General features: G+C 40.7%; 1 protein-coding gene across 1 annotated transcript in view; it reads left to right on the forward strand.

Annotated features, from left to right (window-relative positions):
* prkn (parkin RBR E3 ubiquitin protein ligase) overlaps positions 1-27,225 on the forward strand; it is a 150,850-nt gene that overhangs the window by 105,864 nt on the left and 17,761 nt on the right. The window lies entirely within an intron of this gene.

The following is a 27,225-nucleotide window of genomic DNA, read 5'->3' on the forward strand; positions in this document are numbered from 1 at the left end:
CCAAGCTCCACACATTCGATCCCCATGTTGTCATGTCAGCACTCACCAGGGGTTGCATGTCTTTTCATGTTTACTTGTCAGCTAGTCATGAAGAAAGTCGTTGACAAAGCATCATGCCCGTCATTACCACGCGAGTGTTCTGGACATCATTGAAAAGTATTTTTCCCAGCTTTTTGTCCTGAATGAAGATCTGACAGGTCAAGATAAGATTTCTCACAAATTTATCTTATTGAAGCAAATCTTGTCTTTAATTAGGAATTTTGTCTTATCTTACAGCGTCTGGTTTCCAGTTAGAGAATCTTAACTTGCTTGATCGAAGTCAACAATCCACTCTCATGTCTGTTACCAAGCAACAGACAATCCACGCACAGCTGAGATGTAAACACATAATCAAAATAATGTTAAACATGTAGGTTAGTTGGCAAGACAGCTACTGTTACCAATGTGACAAAAACAAAACTAAAATGCAGTAAACAGGAAGTTCTGATATTGTGACCGCACCTTGTGTTTATCAGAGAATCGGTGCGCTCCAGTTTCAGTTTCCCAAACACTTTAGCCGAGTGTGCTAATGCTATTCCATTATTGTAATAATAATTAATATATATATTATATAATATATATAACAGATAAGTAGATAGATAAAAAGATAGGTGGATAGACAAAAGGTTAAAACGAAGGTTAGGACACTTTTTTTTTTCCCCAATTCAGTCACCCAGCACTAGAAGGGCGAAGACAAATATACTTGCATTGGCTAGCATTGTGCTGAGTGATAGGGGGAGATGGGGGGTCATTCTACTCACCCAGACAGATTGGGGTCAATTGTGCTGTCTTGGACTTTGTGGCCATCACCATATCTGCCCTTTAAAGGCTTATCCTACACATGAGTCACTCTCTTTTTTCCATCCCCTCCTTTCTTAAAATCATGGTGAAGGCACCAGTGTAGCTTCTATCACATTCAGGAGCAACAGCCCTGTTCATGGCTAAGAGGCTTTCAGGACGGCATTTCCAAGAGGGAATGGGAGTTAAATATGGCTGCATTCAGATGTGATCCACATTTAACCTGTCCTGCTGTGCCTGTATTGGGACCACTAGCTGTGGTGGAAAATGTCTAGCCTTCTCCGAACAGTATGCAACACCAAAAAAAACGTAATGCAGATGACTGAGTGCTGGACATTCTGCATTTCTATACATTTCTGTGTAGTTCATTCAATTAAATGTAAATAGAGTCGTACAAAGCGGTTTGATATGAAATGGTTGAAATGGTTCATTGTAGAGAAACTTACTAGCTGTAATTTCTTTGTGGTGGTGGTGACAGGAACAGGGGTCACAGTGTCTACCAGGCAGATATAGTCATTTTATTTAATATCAAAAACCACCAGTGACCCTACGTGTCTTCTGAGTTTTTATGTGTAATATTGATGAGGGTAAATTAGTGGTAATTCTGAAAAAATAAGTTTTACCTAGAAATTTCCCGCTTGTACTCCTCCACCATAGATCTAAAAATAATAGACCAAATCCTCTCAAAACTATAGTAAAACAACGTTTCAGACATTAGATTCGTCTGCATTTTATATAGTCATTTCTGAGGAAGCAAATCAAATCACTCAACCTTTTATTTACAGCAGTTTTAAACCTTGTGTTATTTCATTTTCTTTATTCTATTTAGTCTAGGTTTAAGCTTAATCTTGTTCAGTCCCATAGCTAGTTATTTCATTTCTCTACATTCATTTTATCTGTGTCTCAGTGATCATTAGAGAAACAAGATTTGAGACATGCTTTTTGTCCTCTGGTTTTTTGTGGGTTCTCCTCTAGTCTTGATGACCAACTAGCACCTTTTTGTGATACTTAAGTGAACTTTTAATTATCTGAAGGATGATTCATTCCTCACTGCTCTCCACAGAACGTCCATCATTTTATTTTCCTCCTCCGTCCAGTGTCATCCCACAGAATCTTGATGGAAATGAAATCTGGTGATTGTGCTGGTCATGTTATTACAGCAGTTTCCTCCTCCTCATCTTCCAAGTATCCAGTCACTGTTTATGGTTTTCTCTTTTCAGTGAGCAGAAGGCTTAGATCCCATCAAACACATCAATTGCTAAACTTCAGTGCATGACATGAGCATCTGCATAGTTCTTTTGACTGCTATTGTAGCAGCAGCAGTGAATCACACTGGAGGGGTTTTCTGGTTTGAAATGAGGGGGATGCTTTAGGGGCACTGAGTCAGCACTTTTAGTTGTTTGTGTTTTCTTTTTTTTTCATTTCTGTTTTCATCATACATCCAGTTAAAGGGGCGATTTGTCACAATTTAGTCATTGAGATGTGAGTCAGTCAGTTGTTCAGACTGGTTTGATATGAAATCCACATAAACACAAAAATACTAATATTTTATTTATTACCCAAAGCGAGTCTTGTGAGTTTGTACATGTAATGTTGAAAATGGCAGGGCAGTTGTAAATCCAAAAAAATACATTTTTAGGTACTATTTTGCCTTACAACACCTGGATGTACCTTTCTGGAATGAATTAATTAAACCCTCAAAACTAATGTAAAACAATGTCTCAGGCAACTTGTTCCTAACAGTTTCATTAGCTTTAATAATTCTCTCTCTGGGGAAGCTTTTAGAGGTGTTCAGACATCAGGCTCCTATCACCACCACTCTGTAATAAAGTGTTTTTAGATTATGCAAGTAATGAACATAAGACTTCCTAAATCGTTGGTCTTGTACTGAAATTTTAAATAAAGTCTCTAAAGTCACATACAGTTGAATGCAAAAGTTTTGGCACCCCTGGTCAAATGATGTTTTGTTGATTTTCTTAGTGAAAATAAGTGAACACATCATCTTCAGAGAACACATTTCAGCAAATTTAATTGGACATTTAATGTTTATTCCCTGAATTTAACAAGTTGGAAAAAAAAGCACTCTGTAGGTGACTGTAGGTGACTTGCATCCGGCCATGATGCGAGAAACATGTCTGCAAAGTATGCATCTGCATTTCTGTTTGGACTGAGGAGCGCTCTGCGGATGAGGCGTCTCTGAAAGTAATGCCTGGTAAAGGGCTTTGGCATCAGGAGAGGAGATAAGGTGCTTTCTTTCTTTCTCTCCCTCTCGCTCATTCTCTCACTCTTTCTGCTGCAGTGGCCCTTTTAAGTCCCCCCACCTTTGATGTGGAGGCAATTGGTTCTTGCTGGGTGTATCGTCATGGAAACCGGCTTGACTCTGCCCATAAAGCGAGAGAGAGTGTGTGTTGGGTTATGCAGCTGGAACTCTGGAACTTCATAAAGGCCTTTAAAAAAGCATTTTGGCGCTTCACTTAAGATCTCATCTTTCAGTTGTGCGCTTTAGTCATTGTGTCTGTTCAAGTGCTAAAGACCTTCTCTGCTAATGGGATTAAAGATAAAAGTTTCAGTGTTGTCCCTGCACTGTGCTGTATGTGGTAAAATAGTTTCTTCTATGGCTTTGTGAACATGCTATTTGATCATCTACATGCTGCAAGAGGAAACAAGCATTCAGACACTGTTGTTCTTGTTACTTAATCCTAGCAGTGAATATATCCTCTTCAGATTTACATGCGCATCTTGACTTTGGATTTATAAATATGGGCAAGAAGTTTGTATTCATGTGCCTAAACATAGATAAATGACAAAATTGATACGGAGGAAAATACCACAAATTGTTAAATTTGCAAAGCCATTGTTGGTAGTTACAGCTTTGAGAGGTCTATGGTAAAAAGTAATCAGCTTTTTAATGAACTGTGGTTCAGTTTTGGTTCATGCTTCTTAGAAAACCATCTTCAGCTCCCCAAGGTTACGAGGGGCCATCTGATAGACTCACAATTTCAAAATACTCCATTAATGTTCAGAGGGATTGGATTGGCCATTCAAGCACCTTCAGCTTCTTCAGCGTATGACATCTGCATCTTTTGACTGCTTTTGTAGCCATAGGAGTGAATCACACTGGAGGGGTTTACTGGTTTGAAGGGAGGGGGGCACTGAGTCAGCACTGTGAACTTAAAAATGAGTTTTATTTCTGAATTTGTTAATACAACTTTAACATTTGCCACAGAGATACATTCAAACTGAAAAACACCCCCTAACCCTCCCTGTCCCCCTCCTCTCCCATAGTAACATTTAGAGTATACAATTTAAATTAAACCTTAATACATAGAGTAATCATCATTAAATATCATAATTTATATATATATATATATATATATATATATACATCCATTTTCCAAGCTGCTTCTCCGTCAGGGTTGCGGGGGGTGCTGGAGCCTATCCCAGCAGTCATACACAGGCAGGATACACCCTGGACAGGTCGCCAGTCCATCGCAGGGCAGACAGACAGACACAGATAGTCACTCACACACTATATATATACATACATACATACATACATACATATATATATATATATATATATATATATATATATATATATATATATATATATATATATATATATATATATATATATGTGTGTGTGTGTGTGTGTGTGTGTGTGTATATATGTATAAGATAAGTAACACCCTGAGCTATAGCATGGTGGCCAAGGTCATACATCGGTTTTCCAGGACAGGTTCCACTCGGAACAGGCCTTGCCAGGGTAAACCAAAGAAGTTGAATCCACGTGTTCAGCGCTATATCCAGAGGTTGGCTTCAAAAACACTAGACGCATAAGCTCTGCCATCATTGCTGCAGAGGTTGAAGAAGAGGGAGGACAGCCTGTCAGTGCTCAGACCATACGCCGCACAATGCATCAACTCTGTCTGCATGGCCATCGTCCCAGAAGGCAGCCTCTTCTGAAGCTGATGCATGCGAAAGCCTGGAAACAGCTTGCTGAAAACAAGCAGTCCAAGAACATGGATTACTGGAACCATGTCCTGTGGTCTGCCGAGATCAAGATAAACTTGTTTGGCTCAGATGGTGTCCAGCATGGTGGTGGTAGCATCATGGTCTGGAGCTGCATGAGTGCTGCCGGCACCGGGGAGCTGTGGCTCATTGAGGGAAACATGAATTCCAACATGTTCTGTGACATTCTGAAGCAGAGCACGATCCCCTCCCTTCAGAAAGTGCGCTGCATTGTTCCAGCACAATAACAACCCAAACACACCTCTAAGATGAAAACTGCCTTGCTGAAGGTAAAGATGATGGACTGGCCAAGTATGTCTCCAGACATTAATCCAATTGAGCACCTGTGGGGCATCCTCAAGTGGAAGGAGGAGGAGCGCAAGGTGTCTAACGTCCACCAACTCCATGATGTCATCATGGAGGAGTGGAAGAGGATTCCAGTAGCGACCTGTGCAGCTCTGAATTCCATGCCTAAGAGGGTTCAGGCAGTGCTAGATAATAATGGTGGTCACACAAAATATTGATACTTTTTCGGGCATGTTCACTATCATTATAAGGTGCACTCACTTGTGTTGCCAGCTGTTTAGACATTAATGGCTGTGTGTTGAGTTCTTTTCAGAGGACATTAAATCTATACTGCTATACAAGCTGTACATTAAGTTATGTCCAAGTTTAATTTCTATAGTGTTGTCCCATGAAAAGATATAATATTTGCAGAAATGTGAGGGGTGTACTCACTTTTGTGAGATACTGTATATATATATTATAAAAATATATTATATGTGATGTTTGCAGCACAAACTAGGAAGGAACAAGAGACGAATAAGACACTGTCTTTTCTCATTTATTGTGCGCTAGGGATACAGGGATAAAGTACACTCATGCTATGACTTGAGTGAGACCTCCAAAATAATACTATGTACAAAAAAAAAGGCAAATATGCCACAAAGAATGGGATTCTGGACCCGGACAAACAAACAAAACAAAATTACCCTAGCTCTTTAATTGAAATCCTGACCTAGTAGCAAAGCAAAATATCTATCTTCCCTGTCGCATAACATTAATACATGGGTTGGCGCCCACCCCTTACCTAAGGTGTCTATACACCGGGGAGCTATGAGATGTAAAAATCTATGGGTGTGCCCATCTAACCTGTCCAGAACCCCAAGATAGCACAGCAGCGTATGAGAGAGAGAAAGAGAGAGAAAGAAAGAGCATAAACAGCCACACATCAGCAAGGCTAGTGTGATTAACAGTGTGAGGCACGGAAAACATAAGCTAACATGAACTGGACAAAACTCCATCAAGACACAGACAAGACTATTGCAGACACACACAACTGCATGAGCAGAAAAAACACAAAGCTTATGTGTCTGCAACAGCAACTACAACTAGGAGCCCACAAAAACAGATTGGAGCACAGGGGTAATGCCAGCCTCCTCAGGAATGTTGCTGGGCTGCTTTTAAAGTTCAAGTCTCTCCCCCTGGGCCAGAACTCTGCATGATGATTGGCGGTCAAGAGGTTTGCGTCAAGCCTCTAAACGAGGGAGGAGACAGACAGACATTTATTTTTACATCAAGGGGTAATTTAGAGTGTCCAATTGGCTTGACTGCATGTCTTTGGACTGTGGAAGGAAACGGGAAACCCATGCAGGGAATCAAACACATGCCCTTCTTTCTGTGAGGCGACAGCTACCGTGCCGCTATGAATACATTAAGTCAACGGGGCTCCAACACAATACATCATATTGCCCAAGTCACTAAGGTAAAAACAGAATATTCTTTCATTTATTCAGAACCATTAGTCTACTGTGCATTTAACCCATCCATGCAGTGAAACACCCACATACATGCACACTAGTGAACACACACACTAAGGGGCAGTGAGCACACTTGCCCAGAGTGGTGGGCAGCCCTATCCACAGCCAGGGAGCAATTGGGGGTTAGGGGCCTTGCTCAAAGGCACTTCAGTCATGGACTGTCAGCTGAGGGGATCGAAACTGGTGACCTTCTGGTCACAAGGCTGGTTCTCTAACCTCCAGCCCACGACTGCCTCAATGCAAGATTTACAAGAGAACCAAGACACATCAGGGCTCCATCAGAGTTTGTTTTGACTCATAGTAACAAACATTTATCCAACAACTTTACTCCCCTGTAAAATTAGCAGAGCTTAAAGCCTTCACATAACTAAGACAGAAGTGCCATATTGATGTGAACTGTCAGCTGGGATACAACATTGGATACAGCATATCCCTAATCCATTGTGCAAATGTCATCAGATTGCTGTCTCTTTATCTAACCAGTGACAAAAGATAGACGGCATAACTTTCTGCTATTTAAAATAAGATTTTGTGATACCAAAACGAAATAAAGCAAGGGAGGCTGACTTCACCTATTTTAAGACATCACTCAGTTATTTCAGCTGTGTGTTTGGGATCATTGTCTTGTTGAAATATCTCCATCTTCCATCTCCATCTTCTCCCCAAATTCTGTTTCTTGACTGATAAGTTGAAATTCTCCCCTTTATCTGTGTGGTCGCACCATTAATGCTTCTTCGATGATGTGTAATGGCCCAAGACTGTTTGCAGAGAAGCAGAGAGGGCTTCTCTGTAAACCCACCATCGTACTTCACTGTGGGTGTTCTTGGGATCATACATGCATCCATTCTTTCTCCAAACATGACAAGCTAAATTACTGTCAGGGTACTGTATTTGCGTTTCGTCTGACTCTTCCAGGAGAGTTCTGATTTGTCTAAATGTTTGTGTGCCAATCTCTGAGCTTATTGTGTAGCAGGGGAGTTTTGCGTGGGGTGTAAGAACAGAGATGATTGCGGTGCAGTTCATTGTCTTTTATTCTCCGTGTTCTAACTGTTTTTCCGGCTGCTTTCAGGCTGTGTAGCAATCTTTTTTCAAGTGACTGCAGGCTTCTCTGCTCTCTCCTGACATAGGTAGACAACATTGTCATTTCACTGTTCCACTGTATACATGTACGAGTTAGGTGGTTAAAAGCTCCCCTCTAACAGGATTATAGATAAAAGTTTGAGTGTTGTTCCGGCGTCGTGCTCCGTGTGTTAGAACGGCTACAGCTTTGGCATTGTGAGCACCCGCTTTCACCACGCACTGGAATCAACATACTGTTGGTTTTTATCTTCGTGCTTATTTGTCTTCGGAGTGTTATTCCTACAAGGAGCGGTGTGTGTGTCTGCGTGCATTCTTCTGCTTTTTTTCCTCCAAAATAATCTCATTTTATTGCTGGCTGGTTGTGCTCTAATCCCTGGAGTCTCTCACTCTCCTCTGTCTCTGGGCTGCTGGAGGATTTGATTTGATAAAAAAAAACCTGAGCAGTTTGCGTGTTTACCTCTACCTACACACTTGCTACTTCAAAGCCCTGCGTACACAGCGCTGCGAACCAGATGTGTGTGTGTGTGTGTGTGTGTGTGTGTGTGTGTGTGTGTGTGTGTTTATTTTTCGGAAACTTACCAAGCAGAAGTGTGTGCTGATGGCCATGTAAGGTGTTAAGGCCATTAGCGCTGTGGAAAGGAAGCCGGCTGGCGCGTTTGAGTCAGAAAGTAGAGGAAAGCAAAATTAATGGAAGTGATTTGTCAAAAGCCTGACCTTGTCCAGACTGACCGCTGCCTTTAACAAGACTGGAGAGAGAAAAGAGGGATGGGGGGAAAAAAAAGAAAACTATTCTGGAGGCTGGAATATGAATTCGCCTGCTCAATAGGCCTCAACACAAAGCAGGGGCTTTTAAATGAGCCTCGCTTCTTTATCAGCATCCGCAACTTATATCAGCAGATTCTGCCTTACAGTAGACATCAAGAATGCGTCTTGTCCGTAGACATTTAGCTTGAAAAGCGCACTTTTTTTTCCTCTTTATCTCCTTTTTTTGACCATTCTCTCCATCTGTAAGCAGCAGAGGTTTCTTTTCTCCCTCAGATGAGATCTTAATCAGGCTGCTGCACATCCGGAGGCTCTTTAAATAAGCCCTCTCTGGCTGGGGGATTATTAACTGGCCCATTGGGCTTCTATCTGTCCGCTGTCCGCTCTCTCTCTCTCTCTCTCTCTCTCTCTCTCTCTCTCTCTCTCTCTCTCTCTCCCTCCTTTCCTTTTTCCTAGCAAATAGCAGAGCCCTGCAGAACTGTTGTAACTAGAAAAGTAGATAGAAATTGCCTTCTTAAAGAGCAGATCACCATTATAGCCTGTAACTGTCCAAACTCAGAAGCATGGAGAGCCTATCAGAGCTGGAGCCAGGGATTCATTTTAGCTGCACTGAATGTAGGCTAATTACCATGTGACCATAAATTGATAAACGCAACACAATCATGCATTTTGGATGGATGCCAGGCAGGCAAGCAGGCTGTCGCAGTCCATTTCAGTATTAGCGTTTTGAATTATTAGACCTGGTGTACCGTTAGCTATGCTCGCCTTGTTAAGACCATCACTTTAGGGGGAAAAAAGAAAGTCATTTTGTGATGGTTTAATGAAACATGATTTTTTTTTTACTTTTCATGGGAATTATCCAAACGAAGTCATGTTTAATTTAAGTGGTTGACCTTTGATTACTGCTAGCCATGCTAGCTTACCTAAGAATTTTTATGAAAACAATGCATTATTCTGATTAATCAGAATAATTGGTTACTGATTGCTCACCATGGTAGCTGGCAGCTAATAAAATGTTTATTAAACAAGCTAGTCACTGCTGTTTGAACAAAACCTTATGTCTCCAAAATAACTTAAATAACTCTGATGCAAAGCAATGGAACCAGAATTTTTTCCAATTCATTCTGGGCCATTTCTTTTATTCCATTCATCATAAAATTCACACCCAGTGTAAAGGACAATACGCAGTTTTAAACTTTGTCAAAAACTGAAAAACGACCAAAATGGAGCTTCCGACAGCAGCGTAGCGTTTAATATGACAGGTTCATTTGATGTCTGTCTAAGGAAGGGCTGGTGAAATATGCAGGTCTTGATATTATTATGGAAGTCACTTTAGTGCAATCACTGATGTTACTGAACGTTCAGTGCGGTGCTTCATTTCCCTAATTTACAGTCAAGTTATTAAGTCAGGAACAAAGCAGAAATCATCTTTAACAGAGAATTATGCTGAAGCCTCAACATCACATATTTTAGTATTTAGTGTGTCACTCTTTGCCTTTATTACAGCTTCCATTCTTTTCAGGAGGCTTGCTTTTATATGGGGTTGTTTCCCCACACCACCAAAGTTCAGTCTGGGAAGTTGGTTGCATTTTCTGCTTCTGTTGATCCCAAATAATCCCAAATGCCTTAAGTGATGTTGAGGCCCTGACTCTGGAGTGGTCAGTCCATTGTTCTGAGAACACCCACTTCTATTTTTTCACTTATTTTCCTTTTGCTTTCCATGTGTATGTATTATATGGTTTTTCTAATGATCTAATCTCTTCAGATATATTCCCAAATAAAAGGAACAACTTGTTCTCACTGGCCGTTTTAACTGGAAATTAAATAAATAAAGGTTGTTTTTTGTAAATTCACGTTATGTGTGTGCTTAGTGTGTGCTGTGACTGTCTTTATGGCCATGAATCAGTCTTAGGATATCCTCGGATATTTCTGGAGGGATTCAAGCCCGAAGTCTTCACCTCTACTTCTTAAATATTACGCTGTGTCTTTCCTACAAAACTAAATCCAGCAGTGTCATCATTAATATGGGTAATGTGCATGTAGAGGGGGGTGTTTGATCTAATGTCAGCAGCCTGAGGCGACTCTGCCATATGGTCTCCCGTGGCGCTTCCCTTTGGTATCGCAAATGAACAGCAGTTAAGGGCAGTGACCCTCCGTAACCAGATACACATCTGACCAGGTTAGCCTTTATCAATAGGTAAACATCTGACGTGCTTATCGCAGCTGCTAAGCCGCCAAGCTGTTAGCGTCCCTTTTTAGAGGCATTTGAAGGGTAATTTTCCGTCCCATCAGGAGCAAGAGTGCACAGCTGTCTTGTAAATGCTTCAGTCACACTTTTAAAAAAATGAATAAATAAAATGCGTCCGCCCGGAAAGCAGGAGTGTCATTTGGACAGGGTGTCCAGAAGGGGCTGGCTGGCTTGTTTTTAGATTAGCAAATGAAATATTTGGCCTGTGCTCCCGGCATCCCGATCAGTGAATTAGCTCTCCATCCTGGCCTGATTTTTTAGAAAATCATTAAACAGCAGGCTGGGGAATAGTTTGATGGGGAGAACAAGGGCTAGAAGGCTGGCATGCCTTTCATTTCTTATTCATGCTCTTTATTGGAAATGTCAGGGGTGCTGCTTCTGATTTTCCCCCGAGATCCAGGCTGACTGGGGAGGGGGCTATTGATTGTCTACATAATTACGCATTCTTTAAGTACTTTTTGATTGGGCTTTCAAATGGTAATTTGGGCACATTGTCTTGGCAAAAACACACAGCGCAATCAGGCCTTGATTTGGTGCGATAATGTGACGGCAACGGAATGTGGTGGAGCTGTAATGGTGGGACTCTTCAAAATTCAGCCTCCTCCCGAAAATGGAGCGAGGTTAAAGCAACAAAGGCTCATCAGGGCTGCGGTGTCAGGTGCCGACCTCGTTCTATGAATGACCTTGGCCTGGTGTCAGCCCATCAAGGGTTATGAGACAGTGGGTGGGTGATGACAGAGACTGGGTTATGAGCTACTGACAGGGTGCCACAGCCTAGACGGCTCTGGCACAAAACGGTAAAGACCACAGTGGGTTGCACTTTGACAATGCAAACAGCTGTGTGTGTGTGTGTATGTATGTGTGTGTGTGTGTGTGTTTCTGAGTGTTGTACTTGGGTAAAGATCACAAGCCTGCCTTCCTGACCTTTGAAACCTAAATGAATTAGAGATCAACATGTACATGAAGCATGGGCAAGAATAGTATCATGGTGTAATTAAATTATTATACACCAACCGGCCACTGTAAGTACATATACCTTGTATGCACTCATTTTATCAGGTCTTCTTGTCACAGGTGCAGTTCTATAGTTACATACTATAGTCCATCTGTTTCTCTGTGTACCTTGTAGCCCTCTTTTACCCTACTTTTCACTGGTTAGAGTACCCACAGGACCACTACAGAGCAGGTGTCATTTGCATTGTGCATCATTTTCAGCATTGCAGTTGCACTGACATGGTAGTAGCATGTGTGTTGTGCTGGTTTTCTTTCTTCCTTTTAAATCAAATAGATGCTTAAGTAATCCCACTTTGCAGGTTAACAGTGACCTATTATTCTAGGCTGTGCCTTCACACTTTCATAAGGACAGTTTTTAACAACCAAATTAAGTATGAAATATTTGTACTGTGTGAAATTGTAAAAACAAAACCCAACAATTTACGAATAAATATATGTCAATGTTACTTTCTAAACTGTGCTAACTATTATTTTACCTCTGAATTTCTACAAGACTGAAGACCCTCTGATTTAGTAGCAGTTTGCTTGAACTTTCCATTCCACCTTAAATATAGCAGCCATCTGAATATAACTGCTGTACCATTTAAGGTGCAATGGGAAATTCACATAAAAAGCCAACTTCAGCTTTGTCTAATTTCTCAAGTCATGTGTCTCATACGTGTGTCCCGTATACTCATACCACACACACAATAGACACTGCTGGAATTTGGAATATATTACAGCCATTCGTGTTTCCGAATCAGCTGGTCCATAGCTTGGTTCACACACAAGACCCAGACTGCAGCCCTGGTCGGACGCAGCTGATCAAGTCAGGCCGCTCCTCAGGCGATAAGACAGGAAACAGAAGCACATCAATTGGGCTGGCGTCCATGTTAGACTAAGCCTAACCCCATTCCTTTATGTCCACTGCCTTGAAAGCAAAGTGGGCTACTTCTGACTTCAAAGGTCTGAACAGCGGGAGGTGATGCGCTCTCAGTTTCATTTGAAAGGTAACATTGAACTTCCCTGACTTAGCCTCTCAGCTAAATGGGTTAACATTAGCCTGGTCTGCACTGTTTGTATGTTATGTTATCTGCGCTTATTTGTGGCATACCAGTATAACGGTTATGACAAAACCAAAGCTACTACTCTGAATGGTGTTCTTGCTCAGATACCACACAGATCAAACAGACTAATAAACTGAAATATATTTGTGACTGTGAAAGGTTTGACTGTGTCTCTTAAAATGACAGTTCAGTGAAGTTATGCAGTTTTCCTCTTTACCCCAAGTGTTTATCAGCCAAGACATTTTTGATGTCCAAAGTGGACCTCATATTTCAGCATTAACAAATAATGGAAGCTGATGATGGATTAGAATAATTGGTGGCTTCTGTTATTACTTATCTGCATTAGCCTCATAGCTTCAGGGCAAATTTAGATTTCAGACACTGATCAACCACCACACAAATTAGATTTGTAACTTTAAGACCCCTATAGACCTGTTGAAGTCTACCATCAGTATCCTATGGCCCTGTCAAAGGTTAGAATGACATGAAGCCACTGTTCCTGTCCCCAAATGAAAGCCCCTCTCTTTGTGTGTGCCTGCTAGCCACCTCTGCTCATTCCCCCTCATCTATAGCCTATTAAGACTGTGCCTCCTCTCGCTAATAGACACTGTAGCGCTCATGACTAAGCTGTAATGAGGGATATCTAAGAGCAGGACGCTTGCAGAGAGAGGAAGTTTCCAAATGGTGTCCATTCCAAGACCTGTGCGGTCAGCATGGACTCTGATCTGCTTTGACTCTCTCTGCTTTGATTAAATTGACTCATGGGGAGTGGGACTGACTAGCAGCTTCCTGTGCTTCAGCTTGTAAAGTGATTGCAGTGTATTAAAGGAAAAGTTTAGCAAGAGAAGTGAGTTTTATAGTGTTATCTTTCTGGTCATTTTTTCAGCATTTAGTGTGTCCACACTTACATACATTTATTACAGCTTCTGTTCTTTTCAGGAAACTTGCTTTTTAGTGAAGTGTTCAGGGATGTTTTTCCATGCCTCTCGTTAACACCTCTAAAAGTTCAGTCTTAGAAGACGATTGCGCTTTCTGCTTTTGACGATACAAACACATTCAGTGGTGTTGAGATCTGGACTGTGTGGTTGACAGTTCCTCCAGAGAACACCAGCAGCTGCTTTGTTTGATAAGTACATCTCGATCTTCTCAGCAGTTCGCTTTGGGGTTGTTATATTTCTGTCAAATTTATTTCTTCCTAATCAAACTATTTTTCACATAGTATCGCATACTGTTTTAAAATTCAGAGGTGTGGACTCATGTCATTTGGCTTGGACTCAAGTCCAACTCAAGTTGCAAATTTGATGACTTTAGACTCGACTCGAGAAAATCGAGAAAGACTTGGGACTTTGATTTCAGTACCAGTAACTAAGACTCTGACTCTGACTCTGACTTCGTAACTCGTAAAGACTCGAGACACAAAGTGGAAGAAACGAGAGTCTGACTGCAGATGGGACTCTACCCAGTGGAGAGAATGTGAATTCATTTGTTTCCTGCCATAAATATAATTAATAGTAATGTCGTTAGATGTCTGTTACTGTACTTACACTCGGTTAATTTTATTTCGGGAGACAAGAGAAACAAAGCTCAAGTTCACCTCTGTAAGCTGGAAAGTGTCAACAACATCAGTACACCCTCACTGAGCACTTAAGCTCCTGTCTTACTGGAGAAACTTACCAGGCGAACTGACCATTTTCTTCATGGTCGGAAAACAAAGTATATAGCTCTCATTATTCGACAGATTTTTTGCAGCTAAAACAAGCGCAACATTCAGTACGAGGCTGAATTTGACTTTTTATTGCCCAGCTTCATATTGGAATTTGCTGTTTTACCTTAAATGGTGCAGCAGTTAGGCACGGGAACGTAACTGCTGCACAATTTAAGGTGGAATGGAAAGTGTAAACAAGAAGCTGGCAAAAAAAGTCAATTTCAGCTTTGTACATCACTACCGTTTTGCTGTCTTTTCTATAAACTTTGTTCTGTATAAACTGTTGTCAGCTGAATTCAATCCAAACTAGAGGTTGTTTTTAGCTGGCTGACCTAGTTTTTATTTTAGGCCTGTGTGCCCAATGTTCCCCAACAATGATAAAAAAATGAACTTCAAATATGTATATAATTTTAAGTTCGTCAGTGTTTAAAATTCTTTTCATAAGTAGTGCACTGCTCTTTCTGTATACCAGTATGCCTGTCATGGTTATCTGTATACTATAGATCTTGTATTTTAGTTGGAGGAATAATAATAATAAAGTTAGAAAAATAATAATAATAAAGTGACTATACAGCCGTACACTGCTAACTGCTGTCATTAAAGGGGCACAGTGCTGTTACCTATATTAAATGTTATGGCCATAAATTAGCTGAAGAATGCAGACTGACTTGTTTAGGACTCGAAGATTAGGAATATTGACTTGGGACTTGACTTGAAACTCGCCTGTAAACTATCAACTATCTTAGCTAGGGATTTGACTCAGGATGTGAATTTGAAGACTTGAGACTTACCTGTTACTTGTAACTTAGTGACTTGTTCCCACCTCTGTTAAAATGCGTACGTTTCAGCTTTCATGATTCTCTTAGTGAAAAACACATCATTTCCAGATATAGTTGTACATTCCCAAAGTTACAATGATACTCCACCATGCTTGACAGATGGTTGGAGACATGATTGGGTGACATGATTGCTGATTTCTGTTAGATCTCAAATTTAGACTCTTCAGAGATCCTTGCTCTACATCTGAGATGCATTAGAACATAAAACATTGTGTTTTTCTTTTTTCTCTATAAGAACTTCTTGTCATCTACTCATCCTTTCAGACCCATAGTGCAGAGTTGTCTTCTCACAGTGGAAGGATGGACAGAAACACCTGTAGATATTTTCACATCTGAAGCTTGATTTTCTCCTCTCTCTCAAAGATAAAGGCTTTAAGTCCTGTTTATCTGATGGGGACAGTTTTGGAAGTCTTACATGGTTGTTAAGAGTCCCATTTTCTCTGTAGCTAGTCGTTTTTTGAGCTTCTGTTTTAGAAATTCATGACTTTTCCTTTTCTTTAGCTATCATATGCACATGAGAAAAAATACAGCTAAGGCCTGCTAGAGTAGTTGCTTGTATAATTGTATAATTTTTACAAAATATATGATTTGTTTCTGACATGGACTCAGAAAATCTAGAACTAATGGCTGGTTTAACTGGAAATTTAATAAACAAAAGAAACTCTATCTTTTGCAACACTGTACATCACACAGCTATTGAATTCTGCCCTATTTGTTTCTATAATACTATACAGTGTGATAAACCACATTAGCAAATCTATCAAACCAGCACTTTACTCTGTACATTTATCTACACAGATTGTTCCTTTATGAAGTGCTATTTTGCAATACAAGCTTTCCCTCAATGTTATAAGACCATTAACTCTGCACCGAGCTGCAGCCCAGACCCCCACGGGCGGGATTAGATTTAGGCATGCTGTAAACCTGCTGCTTTCATTTCCAAGCCCATTTCATGAACATTACTCAAACAGCTGGGCCATCCAGCAGGAGGCACTATACATCCAGCCTCCTCCCTGCTAGCAAAGCTGCGACTAGTAATTAAGCTAAAGAAGAAGCCAAATGAGCACAATCAAGCCCTGTTTATCATTATGTTCCTTTTCTCTGTCTCTGCGTGTGTGTACGTATGTGTGTATGTTTAATCTTCCTTTGTGTCTTTGATCTCTTCCTAGCGCTCAGTCTGTCGGGAACTTTCTCCTTCTCACCATACACGCTATTATGTTACTTAGTGGGCTTCCACTAATGGCTTGTGGGCTCCTGTTGCTGGATCGGTAAAAGACAGCTGTGCTTTTAGTAAAGCTGGCTTTATAAAAAGAAACTTTCATATAATTGAAGTTTCTTGATTTTTATTGTGTCCACAGTTTGTACCTTCATTACAGCTCCTATTCTTTTTCGAGAGACTTGCTTTCAATCTGTCAGTGAAATCTACAGGGAAATGTTTCTATGCTTGCAGAAGTTCAGTCTTAGAGGTTATCTGCTTCTCATGATAATGTCATATATAAAAAAAATAAATTTCACTTATAACCCATCCTGCCTTCCACCCAGTGACAGCTGGGATGGACACCAGCACCCTACCTCGACCCAGAAGAATAAGCAGTTTAGATGATGTGTGTTTGTGTCTGTGTGTGTGCACATGCGTGCGTGTGTGTATATGTATGTATGTATGTATGTATGTATATAACCCTGATAAATCATGGTCGTGGACACGTGCATACGTGCAGCACTGAAACAATACAAAGTGAAAAGTTATGCCTCATTTTAATAGTCCACTCAGTGGCAAGGCAACAATTTACACTTTTTTCATCACAAATGGTTATGAATATGCTGCCTGATGCCTGAGAAACATGATAGTTTTATGATAGTTTTGAGAATTGTATTTCAAGCTTATGAGTTTAGGCTTAGGAGCTTCCTGAGAAAATGATCTTCCATCAACTGAGCTGTAAGGGATCATAGAGTTGGGCTGCCTCAGCTGAGCTCAGAGTTCAGCACCAGATGTCTATGTGCCTCTCAGACTCCCTCATGGACAGTGGCACCCAGTTAAAGAATTGCATACTTGCATCAGATTCAGTTTCCCCTCAAATTCACATTCACCTTCATGAATCCCCAAATCCACAGGAGCCGTGTTCACTGAGAGGCAGTCAGTACCAAACTATACTGCAGCAATGGAAAGCAAAAAGGTACAACCCCATTTCCAAAAAAGTTAGGATGCTGTGAAGAATATAAATAAAAATAAAATGCAATGATGTGCAAATAATATAAACCCTATATTTAATTGAAAATAGTACAAGGACAACGAATCAGATGTTGAAACTGAAATTTTGTTTATTGAAAAATATTTGCCCATTTTAAATTTGATGCTAACAACACGCTCCAAAAAAGTTGGGATGGGGACAACAAAAGACTGGTAAAGTTTAATGCTAAAAAACACCTGGTGGTTCATTGGTAACAGGTCAGTAACATGATTGGTTATAAAAAGAGAGGCTGAGTCTTTCAGAAGTAAAGATGAGGAGGGATTTGTCACTCTGTGAAAGACTGCACAATCAAATGCACATCACATAATTAGTAACATTATTTGTAAAATCAGAACCCAAAGTATGCAGTCTGTAATGATTGCCTACATGTATTGTACTACTGCACATGCAGTGCAGTAGGGAGTTGTAGCCCTCCATGCAAGATGGTGAGCTGCTGTAGCACAGCCTCCGGTCTGCTGTAACTATCCACTGAGTTATCTGGACAGTGATGGTGAGATAAGAGGGAGACCTATCATTGAATACGTCTTCTACCCCGCATGGAGTGTATTCCTGTCTGTGTGCCTCCAAAGAAGCCAGGAATCCTTGTTAACTCTTCTACCACACGCTCTCCCCTTTTTCACCATTACAAGTTCTTTAACTCTCATATTGACCTATTTTTCAACTAATGTGTGTACTACAACAGCAAAATAGACAAAATAGACACCCCTATGAAACATTTCTGTGGGTGCCACTGTCTGTGGGGGAATTCGAGAGGCACCGCTGTAAAAAATTCAGACTTGTTAAGTTTCCCTAGAACAGAGCATTTCACACCAAATCATTCTGAAGTACTTTGTTTACATCTTAATCATTTAACTTTGCAGGAAAATCAATAGAATTTCTCTTTAAGCAAGCCTATTTTATTACTTAAGTATATAATGATTTAGGCATGCAGTTGACCCGATGCTCACTGTTTTTGTATAAGATACATTGCTTTGCTATATTAGCCTCGTAGCTCCAGCGCAGTAGTGGGACACTACAGTCTTGCCAGATTGGCTCTGATTTAACATCTGCAAGGCTTACTGTAAGCAGGGGATGGTGCTAAACAGGTATCAGCAAAGCAGCAGTTCTTTGTTGTATTGCTGCCATTTCCTGCCACGACTTGGCAGACGTTTTGTCTTAGCTTGGCCTGGCAGATGGCAGATCCTCTGGCGTGTCGAAGCGAACATGATGAATCAACTGTCTTTTTTTAAAACTTTTTTGACTCATCCCATACACTTACATCACGACAGCGCTTCTCCCACCAGCAGTTCCCTGTAGCCGATCATTTTCTGATCTGTTACCTATAACATTGCAAATTACCTTGTTCTTTATCTGCAACTACACTCATGAGTCATGAGGAAGCAGTCCCTAAAGCCTCGAGCTCTAAGGGTTTATTAGGTCTCGTTTTGTGTCCTATAAGCATGCAGCCACAGTAGTGAGGGGAATCGATAAAGACATGGCTTGCAGTGTGCTTTTACAACTTTCATTAGACGAGGCAATTGAGTGAATTAATTCACTGAGTTGATTGCCTTTGCTGATCTTTCCTTGTGTAGTCTTAAGTGAAGCAGACTGCTCTTGCCAGGTAACTTCATGCTGTGTCTTCCTTTATCTGCTGTTATCGTTGTATGTGTCTCACTACCTGTCTCTCAGGCATAACATTATTATTATATCCTTGTTTCTACGCTCATTGTCCACTTTATCAGCTCCACTTACTGTATAGTTGCACTCTGTAGTTCTACAGTTACAGACTGTAGTCCATCTGTTTCTCTGCATACTTTGTTCTTCAGTGGTCATGAAGTGGTCATGGACCCTCACAGAGCAGGTTCTATTTGGGTGGTGGGTCATTCTCAGCACTGCAGTAATACTGACATGGTGGTGGTGGTGTGTTAGTGTGCGTTGTGCTGATACGAGTGGATCAGACACAGCAGTGCTGCTGGAGTTTTGCTGGTGTCCACTCAGTGTCCGCTCTATTAGACACTCCTACCTTGTCAGTCCACCTTGTAGATGCAAAGTCAGACACAATAGCTCATCTGCTGCTGCACAGTTTGTGGTGGTCATCCTTTAGTCCTTCATCAGCGGTCACAGGACACTGCCCACAGGACACTGCCCACAGGACGCTGTTGGCTTGATATTTTTGATTGGTGGACTATTCTAAGTCCAGCAGTGACACTTAGGTGTTTAAAACTCCAGCAGCACTGCTGTGTCTGATCCACTCGTACCAGCGCAACGCACACTGACACACCAACACTGTGTCAGTGTTACTGCAGTGCTGAGAATGATCCACCACCCAAATAACACCTGCTCTGTGAGGGTCCGGGGGGGTCCTCTGAAGAACATGATGAAAGGGGGCAAACCAAGTATGCAGAGAAACAGATGGGCTACAGTCTGTAATTGTAGAACTACAAAGTGCACCTATAGAGTAGGTGGAGCTGATAAAATGGACAATGAGCATAGAAACAAGGAGGTGGTCATAATGTTATGCCTGATTGGTGTATAAACCTTTCCAGCTTCACCGCTTTGACAGGGCCACTCTGCTATGGTAACATCTTCCTGCCTCTTCATGGTCTGTATCTTTAATTACTTTTAGACAAATGTAAATCTTTTTTCTCTCCCATCCGTTTTAATATTTGCTGGCAGTGGCTGAGTCCCCAGACGTGTCCGGCACCATTAGTGTGTGGTGCTGCTATTTGCATAAGAAAAGTGAGGTGGCGTTTGCATTAGCGACCCTGGAGGGAGATTAGCAACATTGGCATTCTGCTACCCACAGGCCTCAAGTGAGTGTGTGCTGGAGACTTCTCAGGTTGCTGTTCCCTGTAAATCCACAGCTATGTCTGCATTAAGTGAGTGGACATTATTGTCAGAAATATTTTGAAGGTGGTTACATTTATGTAATTAACACTATCAATATCAACCTTGTATTTACACTCCTTTCCCATTTTACCAGCTCCACTGACTACATAGATGCCGTTCTACAATTACAGACTGTAGTCCATCTGTTTCTCATTCTTTGGGAGCATTAATCCTGTTGTTCAGTGGTCAGTACTGCAGTGACTCTGATGTGGTGGTGCTGTGTTAGTGTGTGTTGTGCTGGAATGAGTGGATCAAGCACAGCAGCACTGCTGGAGTTTTTAAACACCGCATTGTTACTGCTGGACTGAGAATAGTCCACCAACCAAAATCATCCAGCCATCAGCATCCTGATAAAGGACTAGAGGATGACCAACACAAACTGTGAAACAACAGATGAGCTACTGTCTCTGACTTTACACATACAAGGTGGGCCAGCACGGTAGGTGTGTCTAGTAGAGTGGACAGTGAGTGGACACAGTATTTAAAACTCCAGCAACACTGCTGTATCTGGTAAGAGCTGCTTGAGGCTGCATGGCTCCCTGTTGCTAAGCATCAGTAGATGTAACTATGTTAAGTAGCTGTTATTTTGATATATACAGCCAGAAAGTTCTGCATTTCACCCTTTTTAGATCTACTATGCTCTAGCATGTGCAGTGCAGCTGGTAAAACAAGCTAAACTGAAAATAAAAGAAAAGAAAAATTTGATTTGTCATATTTTGCTGCTCAACTATGACCAATCTGGCAGCACCACAGTATCTCCAACAAGGCAGTGCCACCTGGGGCAGTGGGTCCAAGGGACTTGCTCTTAAGCGCCTTTCCCTTAAGTACCTTGTCCAAGGGCACAACTAGGTATGCCTAGTGAGTCATGTCATTTGAACCCAGAGAATTCCGGAATATGGCTAACCTCTTCTACCATTCGGCCACCCCAACTTATTCTAAAGCTGTACGATTTGGTGATGTACTTGCTCAAACTCACCTGATTAAACTCATCTGTTGATGGCCAGGTTTAGTGGGTGTGTTTGAATAGGGGAGCTACACAACTGTACTGAACACTACCAGGACAGGACAGAGTTGTGCACCTGTGTTTTAAAGGCATTGGATGGAGCTCTGTCATTCTGAACGTAGTTCCTGCTCTACAGCGCAATGCTGGAGGGGCTTTATTTTTTGTTATACATTATCAACCCTCAAAGGGAAATTTTTAATTTTGCTGCCTAACTGTGCCCAGTCGGGGAGGAACACAGCATCACCAGTATCACAGCAGAACAGCACCACCTAGAGCAGCTGGGGCTTAAGTGCTTTGCTCAAGAGCACAACCAAGAATACCAAGTCAGTCCTGGGATTTGAATTGCAACCTTCTTGCTGCTGGCTCACTTCTACATCTTTACACTTTACAAGCCAACACTTGGCACTTGGCCTGGTGACCTTAGGCTCATGTTCAGCTGCTCCAGAGTGTCTCATTTTATAAGGAATGCAGAAGTCTGGCTTACAAAACTATTGGCTATTCAGTGTAGACATTTTAGAAGTTGGAAAAGGTTGTTAAATGTGGAGAACGTCAGTTGCAGGAAAAAAAAGTGTAACTGCTGCACTATTTATGGTAGAACAGAAAAATTTGAACAAGAAGCTGATGTGAAAGAATCTGACTTCAGCTTTATCGAGAGTTGAAAGGCATGAAAAGGGATGAGGAGGTTGCTTTGTTTCTTGACAGGTGGGTAGCATTAACTTATTTTTGCTGTTTCACAGAACCAAGATTTTTTTGTTTTGTATTCTTTTGTTCTGTTTGCTGAAGCTTATGATAGCTAATCCTAACTGGTTAGAACTGGTTGCTGTGCTGTTGTTTGCGCTAGAGTTAGTCATGGTCTGTGCAATGTTTGTGAAGGGTTTTGTGACCATGAAGATCAAAGAAAAGTTTTAGCTAGCCCAGTGTTGTTTGCCTTGGACATGAATTTGGGGGGATGAGCTTCTGAAGGAGTGATGAAGGGAAGGGTGTATGTTTTTTGCTGTTGAGGTAAAATATCCACAGTCATTCACCTTTAATTATGCAGAAATTTTAAACAATAGATAGAATTCGTCTCTCAGTGGCATTTTGTGTTGGAACAATAAACCAATCAAACTACATTGGATTTGTTTTGCAAGAAGTACTGAGGACAGCTGTGAGCCATTTTCCATGTAAAATGACCCCCACCATAATATCCCCCCAGAGTGCTTATTTCCAGGTCTCATACATGGGTATGAAGAAGCCGTGCATGTGTACACTATAATATGCAGATTAGAGTGGTCATTAGTCTCCTGAGGAGTAATTGGTGTGTGTTGTTCCTGATAGAAACCTTTGGTCCAAAGGAGCGCATCATTAGAGCATGGCTTGTTAAAGAAAAGCACTGGGCCGCCACCATTTTGAGGTCACGCGTGCACACACACACACTCACACCCCTGCATACATTCATCTCCGGCCATTTGCTGTGCATAATCCTCAGAAGGTTTGAAGGGGTGGTCTCTTTGTTGGGCTGTAGAGTTTGAGGGACCGCTGTGCTTTGCTTTCCCATTAAACCTCTCATCCTCTCCTTGTGGAAATGTACCGAGCCTCAAACGAAGCTCCTCTCCTCTCGAGGGTGACCCTGAGGTGCTCTCAGTGAATATGCTCCAGTGTGAGGAGTGCTGGGTTGAGCTTTTCTTTCGTGTGCATGCGTGTCTTGTGATATATTCTAATTCACGCCGCATGTCAAAAGCTTGGGGACACTTGGGGATTTTTCTTTTTTCTTTACTGTTACTTTGCAATGGACACATTATTGTACACATCTGAAATGCTTTTTTTCATATATATGTTTTCTGAGTTTACCTGAGCAAAAACGTTACGAAAAAAATGACATCCATCAAACCATATGTTTTAAAAGTGATTTTAGCACTTAATTTATCATATTATCTCCATTCTTTTGGGATTTTTAACAAAACTAAATAAAAAAAATTATTTGGTTGTGAATACATCAGAAAAATGTACATATATTAAAACATTTCCAACTTGTAGATGTTTGTCTAAGCACACTCCCAGAAATAAAGGTACTAAACTTTTACTGGAGCAGTACCCTTCTTGTCACTGGGGTGGGACCCTCAAGGGTACACCTCAGTACCTTTAGTCAACGAACATAATTGTACCACAATCCATTGAAATAATAATATTTTCTAAGTTGTTTTGCCTCCACGTCCCGTCTCGATTCCAGGCTTTTTACTGTAGTGTTCTGTTTTAAAACATTTGATTATGAAAAGGTACAAATATGTACTTTTCACCTGGAAAAACTTATTTACGGTTCACAACTGGACCTTAAAACCACTGTTGTACCTTTGAGGGAACATTTACATTGTTTGTACCTTGATGAACAATAAATGTACCTGCACGGAACCTTTATTTCTAACCATGTAGATGTGCAATGATTACTTATATTTTATTTGTTTCCATATGATATTTTGGTGTCTCAATTTAATAGATTTTTTAATATAGCAAAAATAAAGAGGGGCACAAAATATGCCTTGTATTAATGTGATAATATCTCTATTTTCAGTTCATTAGGCTTTTCAACCTTATAAAAGTGCCATATTTAAATCAAAGGTGTACTTTATATTATCCAGTCTAATGCTGTAGCTACACCCTAATATTGCTAGTCACGATACAGGGACAAGGGACGATCGAGTAAAATAGACTTTTCCTCATTTTTTGGAGATAAAAGAGGTTGATATGTTCAATAGATTCACTCCCCACTCCATACAATTCATATATTAAAACAAAGCTGCAAAAACAGCCCATTTAGAATGCATTGCATTCACGATGTCACAAAACCATGTGCATTTCCAAATATCCACATATTCAGCCTTCAGCAGTTTAGCTCTGCCCATTCCCACTGAAGTTATAAGGAGTGATTTATCCCAGACTGCTTTTTGAAAGAAGCACAGTACAGGACAGCCATGGTTTTGGTACATAAAAACCACACAAATGAAATATTAACACAAATTAACTCAAGGATAAACGGCAAGAAAAATGTAGAATATGGACCCTTTAAGTAAGAAAAAATACCTATGTGTGACTGCATAGCTGTTATTTCACTAAGCAAAAGCTATATGAAGTTCTTGATGTTTACAGAAATTATGAAATTGCCCAGTTAAAATGTTTCTTTCAGAGCTGAATTGTTCTCAACCGAACTAGGAAAACTCAGTGGTTGTTACATGTGTCGTTATATAGGAAATGTATAATTCCACATTGCCTGCTGGACATTTAGGGCAATTTTACTTTGTTTTGATGTTTTGCAGTAAGAGAAATGCAGCACTTTGTCTGAAACTGCACTTCATTTAATTTCCAGTCTAAATAGCAGACACTAATATTCCAATAGACATTTCTGAGCATAATCAATGTAATATAATCAACCTACATATGGAAGGAAAAAGTCATGTGAAAATGGGACCCCAGACAACCAGTCAAGACCTGGTGGACCAACAAAACTGTCCCTGTCAGATAAACATCACTTAAAGCTTTCCTCTTTTAGAGAGAGGAGAAAATCAAACTGCTTCTGAAAACATTCACAAGTGTTTCTGTCCATCCTTCCACTGTGAGAAGACAACTCAGCGCTATGGGTCTGAAAGGATGAGTAGCTGTAAAGAAGCCCTTGCTGAGAAAAGGAAGAAAATTTGCAAATCAAATGATTGACTGGCCATCTTAGAGTCCAGACTTCTTAGATTATCTTGGATAGAGAGAAGCAAAAATTGCAACCAACTTCTAAGAATGAACTTTGGGACAAATATCCTTACATATTTCTCTAAAAGCCAAAGGCTCGCTTTTTGAAGGGAATAGAAGTTTTAATAAGGGCAAAGAGTGGACACACTAAACACTGAAAAAATATTAGAATTAATTGTTCTGTATTTTCTATGCTGAAAAAGGAATAAGTTTTATTTGATGGAGATCACGTAAATAATAGTAACCTGCTCTGTGGTGGTCCTGTTGGGGTCCTGAGCATTGAAGAAAAGGATACTCACAAAGGGGTCTCACAAAGCATGCAGAGAAAAAGATGGACTACAGTCTGTGACTGTAGACCTACAAAGTGAACCTATATGCAAGGACTGGGAGTTAAGATACAGACCAGACCTGCTTAAACTCTTAACTATACTTCTTCTACACACACAGCACTGCCTTCTTGCAACATAACTTGTTCTAAGATCTGTGCATTTTCATATTCTTATCTTATTCTTGTCACTTATTTATTTTTTATGTGGTATACTGAGATAAGGTGGCTAGATAACGATAAAATGAAAACTGATGAAAGTTTTTCTTTTAAATGTGATAATCATGACAGGCAATATGCCACAGTCGATGCTAATGTTAACTACGTAACTTTAATTAATGTCCTGTCAACGTTTCTCTCTGCCCACCTGCTCAGATATGTCCTCATCCTCCTTAACTAACTTTTTCATAACTAGATGTTCTGCAGTTCTTGCTGCTGCTGTTTATCTTCACATAATTCACTTGTGAAAATTGTGAAACTCTGTGAAACTCTGTCTTTCATGGTCATGCTGAATTTGATAATCTTGAGTCTGATGTTAGCTTCCTGTTTCTGTTCTACCTTAAAAACAGTGCAGCCGCTAAACACTAGCACCTGAATAGGCATCTGAATGTATGTGCTGCATCACCTAAGGTGGTGTCACGATTGGCCCTTCCCAGTCCTGTCCATGTGATTGTGTTTGTGTTTTGGTCTTTCTGTAACATGGAGCGAGGAGGCAGATGCTTGTGCTGAGTAAAGCGAGATTTATTGAGGGCAAATCCAGGGTCGTGGTCAGAACAGTCCAGGTTCAAATGGCCACCGCGGAGAGATTGCGGGACAGACATGATAAAATAAACACAGACTGAAGTACGCGACTGAGGCCGGAATAGCAAAACACTAGCATACAAAACCTCCAACAAACATACATACATCCAACACATCAAACATATTCAACAAAGACCAACAAAAACAAGGAGCAAACACAGGGTTTAAATAGCACAAGGATGACAAGGGACAGGTGGAAAACAGGTGTAAACAATCGGGGCGGAGTCACAAAACAAGGGGGCAGGACTGTGAAAATCAAAACAAATAAACACGTGGACAGGACTGAAAGGTAAACAAAAGCACATGGGGAGTGGGAGGGGCTAATCATGACAGGTGGAACAGGAACCTCTTCTAATCTCTCTCCACTGTACGAGTTACAATCAGCAAACTAGGGCTGTACCACTTGTTTATTAATTCATTTAATCATTTACAGTGTGTGTGAGTGTTGCTGTGTTTATATGCATGAGTTTATTCATTAACCCACAGTAACCAGCCCAACATGCTAACAGCCCACAGGTAATTCTCCCGACTCTCCTGATTACCCACTCCAACATTGTCTATAGGTAAAGTGGACCTGAAAAAATGTACAAAGAGTTTTAATGCAAAGAGGTGCACTTAATGAAGTGGCCAGTTAATGTATATGCAAAGATTTCACTGTTCTAACACACCTGAGCCAGCAAATGAGGAGCTTGTTCATTAGTTTATAGTTGAATCAGTGTGATGGAAGATGGAAATCACAAAAAACTGTACCTACAGTTTAAACCCTTTAAAATGTTCTCTACCATTCAAAACTGAAATGGAGTTTCTAGGTGAAAGTTTAAGGATTTTAAAGCAGATTCCCTGCGTGATCAGCTGTGTCTGTGAGACTGAGTGACCTGCTGTGACATCATTGATGTCAGTTAGAAT

Source organism: Pygocentrus nattereri, chromosome 5 (assembly GCF_015220715.1).
Source record: "Pygocentrus nattereri isolate fPygNat1 chromosome 5, fPygNat1.pri, whole genome shotgun sequence".
Classification (NCBI taxonomy): domain Eukaryota; kingdom Metazoa; phylum Chordata; class Actinopteri; order Characiformes; family Serrasalmidae; genus Pygocentrus; species Pygocentrus nattereri.